Source organism: Crocodylus siamensis, chromosome 4 (genome assembly GCF_052110815.1).
Source record: "Crocodylus siamensis isolate JL-2025a chromosome 4, ASM5211081v1, whole genome shotgun sequence".
Taxonomy (NCBI): Eukaryota; Metazoa; Chordata; order Crocodylia; family Crocodylidae; genus Crocodylus; species Crocodylus siamensis.
In genome coordinates, this window is record NC_143398.1 from 22,178,446 (window position 1) to 22,186,626 (window position 8,181).

An 8,181-nucleotide genomic window follows, 5' to 3' on the forward strand; every position below is an offset into this window, starting at 1 on the left:
TCATTGGTCTTCCCGCCCCCCCCCCCCCCCCGTCTCCGAGTGATTGATGATGAATGCAACAAGTTCTCCATAATCACTTGAGATATGGTTGGCCGAGGAAAGCTTTCTGAAAAAATTATTTCTGACTGCCCAGTGACACAGCAAAGCTGTTGTCTGCTGATGAGCACAAGCAGGAAGCTGAAAAACACCCTCTAAGTGATTAATTTTGTATTCTAAAAATAGTTACCACGATTTTGAAGCAGTTTAGATCTAAAGCTGCAACAAGATTTGAAGTTTCTCATGACAGCTACTGTCCCACAGGACTTGTTATACTGCAGTTCCTTGAATTATTCCTACAAGTCTTATATGAATACCTGCAAACTACTCCGCCTGTTTTTAATTAGCATTTCAAAGACATTTCTGGAAGACAGTCTTATGATGGTGCCTAACCAGCACTGTTTCTGCAGAGTAAGACCATGTCTTAAGTAGACATGGTTGAAGTACTGTGAAGACCATGTTTAAGTATTGTCATGGCTCAAAAACTGGCTAAGATATTGTAAACAAGGATGAATATTGGAAGGAATATTCATCACACTATACTAAGAACAAGGGGGCTCAAGTTTCTGTGGCAGGTCTAGTGTTGTTTGATGTATTAATTAATGATCTGGAAAGGGAAGTGAATAAGGAAGTAGCAAAATCTGCAGATGACAGTGTTAGTAAAAACTTGAGAAGACTGAGATCAACTTCAGGAAGAACTAATAAACTCAATGAATAGGCAACACAGGCAAAGAATTCAATATCAATAAATGCACAGTAACACACAGAAAGGGGGAAATACCAACTACTTAACAAAAACAAAAGTTCCTTTCCAAAGGCAATAAACACAGGCCATGATAAAAGTACATAATATTGAGTAATAAAAGTATATTGGGAGTTTCTGTTCCCAAAATTCAAGGACAAGAGACAGAACGCAATATTAAAAAGGCAGCAATTTCAAAACTGATGACAGAGTTTGGGGGAGGGGGGTTGTTTGTTTTGGGGTTTGGTGGGTGGGTTTTCTGTTGTTGTTTTGTTTTGTTTTGGTTTGTTTGTTTTTTTTAATACCTGACTAAGTGTGAAACTCAGAAAAGCAGAACATCTAACCCAATATCCTTGAATGCGTCAGGCTGTAGCCCCTCTTTTGCCTCCTGGAGAAGCTCTTATTGAGTTTATGGTTGCACTTTTCCCCCAGACCATTCCTCTTACAGATACCTCATCCCGAGTGCCCTGAGAGCTTCTGATCAATCTCCTCCTGGTCTGGCCAATTTGTCCATGTACCAGACTATAGAGGGAGTATGGGCTGGGGGAACCTAGCCAACTGTGGAGTTTGCTTTCCCTTACTCATGCATGTCTCCAAGAAGGCTTTCACTGGTGTCCAGTGGCTCCTTAGGGGCAGTGACTCAGGCTGATCTAGGTACTGTCCGCACACACTATGGCCTCCAGCATTCAGAGGCTCATCGCAAAGGGAACTAACTATTATAATTGGTCTTGATGATTGAGTGAGATACAAAAGAGAACTGGATATTTATATTAATATATTATATTTATACTAATAATGATAGCAGTCATAAGAGTAACACTAACAAAAATTGGACAGGAATATTAAAATTTATGCCTTAGGGAGTAAGCAAACATCCAGCTACTATGGAGCAGGATGATACCTCCCAAACACTGGGAGCAGATTATTCCATATAGCAGTTCAAATTATACAAAAGTATCTTTCTACTGTATGGTTCCTACATAATTCTATTAAACACCAGGTGCTAACCAAGGTCCAAGATAGGATACAGGACTAGGTATACTCTTGGCTTGTTTCAATATGGCACTATCTAGTAGTTCTTACCCCGGAGAAACCTCTTCTATCTACTTGCAAAGGAGTTCAGACATCATATATCCCCATCCCCAAATCATTCCAGCAACTCTATCATGTCAAGAAGGGTTTCTACAGGTATGTTGGTAGCAAGAGGGGGATATGGGAAAGTGTGGATCCCTTACTGAATGGGGGAGGCAACCTTTGGGACAGAGAATGCAGAAAAGGGTGAAGTACTCAATGCCTTTTTTCACCTCAGTCTTCACAGGCAAGGTCAATTCCCAGACTACTGCACCAGGCAGCACAGTCTGGGGAGGAAGTGAGCAGCTCTCAGTAATGAAAAAACAGGTTAGCAACTATTTAGAAAAGCTGGACGTATACAAGTCCATGGGGCCAGATGGGATGCCAAGGGTGCTGAGGGAGTTGTCTGATGACACAGCAGGACCACTGGCCATCATCTGCGAAAATTCATGATTATCAGAAGAGGTCCCAGATGATTGGAAAACGGCAAACAGTGTTCATATTTAAGAAAGGGAAAAAGGAGGATGCAGGGAACTACAGATTGGTTAGCCTCACCCCACCCCCTGGACAAATCATGGAGTAGATCCTCAAGGAATCCATTTCTAAGCATGTGGAGGAGAACAAGATGATTAGGAACAGCCAGCATGGATTCACCAAGGGCAAGTCATGCCTGACCAACCTGACTACCTTCTATAATGAGGTGACTGCCTCTGTGGATATAGGGAAACTGGCAGATGTAGCATATCTTGATTTTAGCCAGGCATTTGATACAGTCTCCCACAACATGCTTGTAGGCAAGCTAAGGAAGTATAGGCTAGATGAATGGACTGGAAGGTGGACAGAAAACTGGCTGGAGCATCAGGTTCAAAGTGTAGTAATCAATGGCTTGAGGTTTAGTTGGCAGCTGGTATCAAGGGGAGTGCCCAGCCTGTAGGTGTGCTGCTGGTTCTTCCTCCCCAGGTGCACCACCTTGCACTTGTCAGTGTTGAATCCCATCCTGTTCTCATCCACCCACCCCTGTAACCTGTCCAGGTCTGATTCCTCCTTTCTAGCGTGCCCACATCCCCCCACATTTTAGTGTCATCTGCGAATTTGAACAAGGTGATTTTTACCCCCTCGTCCACATCACTGATGAAGATGTTGAACAGTACGGGCCCAAGGACTGAGCCCTAGGGGACCCCACTGTCCTCATCCCTCCAGGTCGAAAATGACCCGTCCACCACCACTCTCTGGGTGTGGCCCTCCAGCCACTTAGTGGCACATTTGACTGTGTAAGTATCGACACTACAGTCTCTTAGTTTTGTTTTTTTTTTAATGAGAATGGGGTGAGAGACAGTGTCAAAGACTTTCCTGAAGTCCAGAAAAACTATGTCCACCACGACACCTGCATCCAAGGATTTTGCGACCTGGTCACAGAAGGCCACAAAGGTTGGTCTGACAGGACCTGCCTCTAATGAACCCATGTTGGTTGCCCCTAAGCATGATCTCCCCTGCTGGCCCCTCGCGGACATGTGCCAGAATAATTCTCTCAAGAAGCTTCCCCAAGATCAAGGTAAGACTAACAGGCCTATAGTTTCCTGGGTCTTCCTTCCTTCCTTTTTTGAATGGGGACCACACTTGCCCTTTTCCAGTCTTCCAGCACCTCGCCAGAGCACCACGAGTGCTCATAAAGCCATGCCAGGGGTTCCACAATGACCGCTGCTAATTTCCTCAGGACTCTGGGGTGGAGATTGTCAGGACCTGCTGATTTAAATACGTCCAGTCCCTCCAGAAGTTCCCTGACTAGGTCATCTCTGACCTTAGGCATGGGTGCACCTCCCCTGGGGCCTATGAGGGTCCCAGTGGTGGGGGGCAACCCAGTTTCTGCTCAGGAAAATAGAGGCAAAGAAATTGTTAAATAGTTTAGCTTTGCTGTCCGGTGCGACGACCAGATTTCCTAGCATGTCCTACAGAGGCCTCACATTACCCAGTACCTTCTTTTTACCCCTATGTATTTAAAAAGGACTTCTTGTTGTCCTTGATCCGGGTTCCTAGTCCCAGTTCCACCTCCGTCTTGGGCTTCCTAACAGCTCCCCCACAATCCCAAGCAATGGAGGTATAGTCCTCCCTGGTGATGGCCCCTCCCTTCCATCGGGTATATGCCTCCTTTTTAGCTAGGAGACATTCCCAGATGCTTTTGGTAAGCCATGGGGGCTTTTGCCCCCTCTTGCCCCCTTTGATCAGTGTTGGGATTACCTCCCTTTGGGCTTGGAGGATCGCAACCTTCAGGAACGACCACTCTTCTTGGACATCTGGCTCCCCTCCCCTCTGGGACCTCAGCACATCCCCAACTATCCTCATTAGCTCGTTGAAGTTTGCCCTCCTGAAATCTAGGGCTGCTGCCTTACTGCATGCCTTTGCCACCTTGCACTGGATGGTAAATTCCAGCAGGCAATGATCGCTGTCGCCCAGTTGGTCGAGTATCCTATTCTCCTTGCCTCACTGACATCCGCCCTCCTGAAGTCCAGGGCAGCGGTCTTGCTGCAGGCCTTTGCTACCTTGCACTGGATGCTGAATTCCAGCAGGCAATGATCACTGTTGCCCAGGTGGTCCAGCACCTGCAGACCCTTCACCAGGTCCAACAAGGCATCTCCCCTGGTGGGGCTGTGCACCTCCTGGGTTAGATGGAGGTCCTGTATCTCAGCTAGGAACCTACATGAGCAGGCTGACTGCTCTTTCTAGCAGATGTCTGGAAAGTTTAGGTCACCCATGATGACCATGTCCTTTGAACTAACTGCCTCCATGAGCTGACTTAAGAATTCCTGGTCTAGCTCTTCACCTTGGTTGGGTGGTCTGTAGTAGACCCCCCCCGTTAAGTCCCTTTCCCCTCAACCTCCTTGTATTCTAACCCAGAGCACCTCAGCATACCCCTCCTCTGACCCAGGGCTACTCGTTGAGGATGTGTATTTCTCCTTGACATAGAGCGCCACACCTTTCCTCCCTCTCCTATCCCTCCTGTACAGCCTATAGCCCTTGATGTTCACCGCCCAGTCATGCGCTGGGTCACACCACGTTTTGGTGAGTCCCATTATGTCTGCATTGGTGTTAGCTAGCAGGAGGGTAAGTTTCCTCCTGCTTGTTCCCCATACTACGAGCATTAGTGTATAGGCATTTGAGGCCTCCTGAAAGGCGGGTGGGGGGGGGAGGGTTGAAAAAAAGATGGAGCTAGACTGTTCTCAGCGGTGGCAGATGACAGAACAAGGAGCAACAGTCTCAACTTGCAGCAAGGGAAGTTTATGTTACATATCAGGAAGAACTTGCTCACTAGGAGGGCAGTAAAACACTGGAACAGGTTATCCAGAGAAGTTATGCACTCTCCATCCCTGCAGGTTTTCAAGACCTGGCTCAACAAAGCTTTTGCTGGGATGATATAGTTGGGACTGGTCCTGGTTTGAGCAGGGGGTTGGACTACATCAGGGGGTGTCAACCAGGGGTGACAGTGGTAAGGAGAAGCGGGGAGTTGGACCGCCAGCACTTTGTGATGCTTGTTGCCAAGGGACTCCTCCCCAGGTCAACCAGCCACTGGGGGACTTGTCCCCCAGTCGACCAGCCGCCGGGGGGCTACACCAACCAAAAAAGGTTGAAAACCCCCTGGACTAGATGATCTCCTGAGGTCCCTTCCAACCCTCATTTTCTGCGATTCTGAGTCTTTTTTGAACATTCCCCTAAGGATGCCTCCAGTGATCCAAGGTTAAGTACTCTGGTACTGCACACCATGTTTAAAGATAGTTCCCCAGTAAAAGTCAAACTGGCAGGAGTCCTCTCATAAGTATTTGCATATAAACAGACCCTATAAAATTCTGATTGTGCAGAGGTGGAGAAAACATCACCTCTCACAAACCTCTTTTCCTACACCCATTTAAAACTTAAAGACTCTCTCAATATATAATATAAAGCATACATGGAAGATTTGAATTGTTTAGGTAACAATTTTTTTTTTTTAAATAATCAACGCAGAGCAAGAATTTACATATAACATCATATTCCACACCGCATTTAACATCCTTTCATTATAGGCAATATTCAGTTAAGTAAAACTTGTTGTACTCGTAATTATTTACATATTAATTCAAAGAAAATTCCTTCAGTTTCAAAGTCTGACCTCTGAAGCTCAGTTCTAGACCGTTATGAAGCTGAAGAACTAGAATAGCACAGAGTACACTAAGGAGAAAGGAGGGTGCATTAAAACCATTACCATCCACTCCCTCTTCAGTATAATTCCAGAGGTTTTGTCACCTAGCTTTTGTTGGCTAAAGGATCACAAGTAGATGAGGTTCACTGTGAACCCTGTTTTGTTTTTTTAACTGAAGTCTGGAAGGCAAAAACACTAATCTCAGCACCATGCCTTCATATATACACAGAACCTGCTATGAAGACAGACATTTGGATATATTTCCAAATTTTCCTTGTGAATTTCAGTTTTCTGTCTCAATAATCCATGCTGTAATATAAGCTACGGCACACAGATGTTTAAAGGGGGAAAAGAGAGAGAGAGAGAGAGAACACAGGCCCAAGAAATGGAGGAGCCTCGGGAACAGATACATTCAACTTCAGAGAAGTCATTTTGTCCATTGGTTTCCAGTGACCCCTGCCAGCTCTTTCAGGAAACGCACTGTTTGGCTCCAAAAATTGCTCCACCCTACACTCCTTGATGCACGGAAAAGAGCTCTCATTTCATTAAAATGCACAGCGAGTTCTCTTAATATAGCTCTGCGCCCATGGCCAGCACGTCACCAGCATCTCTTTGCTTCCCATTTTAACGTTTGCCCAGTCTAAATCTTGCTGTGTGGTCATTACCTGCATTCCAGGAACAACCCCAAACTGTCTGTCATTGTATTTGTGAACTCACCGAAACGCCGACTATCCCATTGCTATGTCCATCCCCAAGCAAGAGCTAGCTCATAACTCTTAAAGAAGCGACTCCAGGAATGCAATATGACCAGCAATATAAGAATCCACTCCTGCTACAAACGAGCAAACAAAGAGGCTAATTCAAAGCTCTTACTCGATGACTCAAAAGTCATTTTATCCTTAGTTACTTTAGACATAAACATGACTGCATGGACACCAAGGAACACATAGCAACAGGAAACCCAAGGACATGAAAAGCCCACTACAAACTTGGATGGGTACCTGCAATCTCTTATTCCCAACTTCACTGAGGGCCCTGAAAGCAGTTTCCAAACACGGTGGAGCAGCTCTAAGGGGGGCGGGGGGGGGAAGAGGAGAGCACAAGAGACACCCACCCCCCACATAAGATGTTTAAAACCAAAACACCATGGAAAGTGCACACACGTTATGGTACAGAAACAAAAACAAGGCACCTTTTGCAGGAAGCCACAAATTTAGCAGCGAATGGAGGCAGGTCACCAGAAGCCTCCAGCGCTGCAGAAAGCAGATGCTATATATAGCTCCTCATAAGGAGGAAAGTAGAGAAAAGCAGTCATCATTCCTACCGCGCTGCAAGACGGCCCGGATCCACCGCCCTGCCCTTGGAAATGGACCAGGCAGCGCTAAAAAACACCAGTGGTGGCCTCCCCAACCGCGGGGTGAAGGAGGACGCCTCCTCCGGGCCGCTGCCGCCGCCCCCCGAGCCACAAGCGGCTCCAAAAACCCCACTGATTTCCTCGCGGGGCGGCGGGAGCCTGGCACACACGTGCCCGCAGCCGGCTCGGAGGAGCCCCGAGGCCGCGGCGCCCCGCAGACCCCCCAGGGAGAATGCGGGGACGGCTTCGGGGAGCCTCAATGTGACCTCGCGCCCAGCCACATGGCGCGGCTGCAGCATGCCCCCCAGCAGTGTTGCATGCGCGCGCGTGGGGAAGCCCCGTGTCCCGCCGCCCCCCCTCTCCCGGGGCTCGTGGGCTCTCCCGCCCAACCGCCCGCGCCGGCCGTTAGCGCCCGGAGCTTACCGGCCAGCCCGAGCCGCGGCGGCGGCGGCGCGAGCGCAGGGCGAGGGGGGGGGCGCTCCTCCAGGCAACAGCTGGGGACGCGCGGGCACGCGAGGGAAGCGGCGGCAGCAACAGCAACAGCGCGCGCCCGCGCCGGGCCGGGACAGGAGGGGAGAGAAGGGGAGGGGCGGGGCAGCCGCAGCAGCGCTGCGAAGCTCCGCCCCCAGCTGAGGGGAGGTAGGGGCCCTTTTCTTCCTCCATCCGCGGTTACATTTGATGAGTGACGGTCTTGGCCAATGAGAGAGGAGAGAAGGCGGGGTTTCTACTTGATAAGCGGGCCTCTGGCGCAATGAGCGCGGCTCGCTCCTCAGGTCGGCTAAAGCAAAACGCGAGTAGCTACCCAAT

The 8,181-nt window shown here is 48.5% G+C and overlaps 1 protein-coding gene across 2 annotated transcripts in view; it reads right to left on the minus strand.

Moving 5' to 3' along the window:
• The window catches only part of PHTF2 (putative homeodomain transcription factor 2), a 154,154-nt gene extending 146,204 nt beyond the window's left edge, over positions 1-7,950 (minus strand). For both annotated transcript variants that reach the window (XM_090041918.1, XM_090041919.1), the window contains exon 1: positions 7,798-7,950. The gene's annotated coding sequence lies outside the window, so the exon portion shown is untranslated. The remainder of the gene's footprint in view (positions 1-7,797) is intronic.
• Positions 7,951-8,181: the final 231 nt, after the last annotated feature.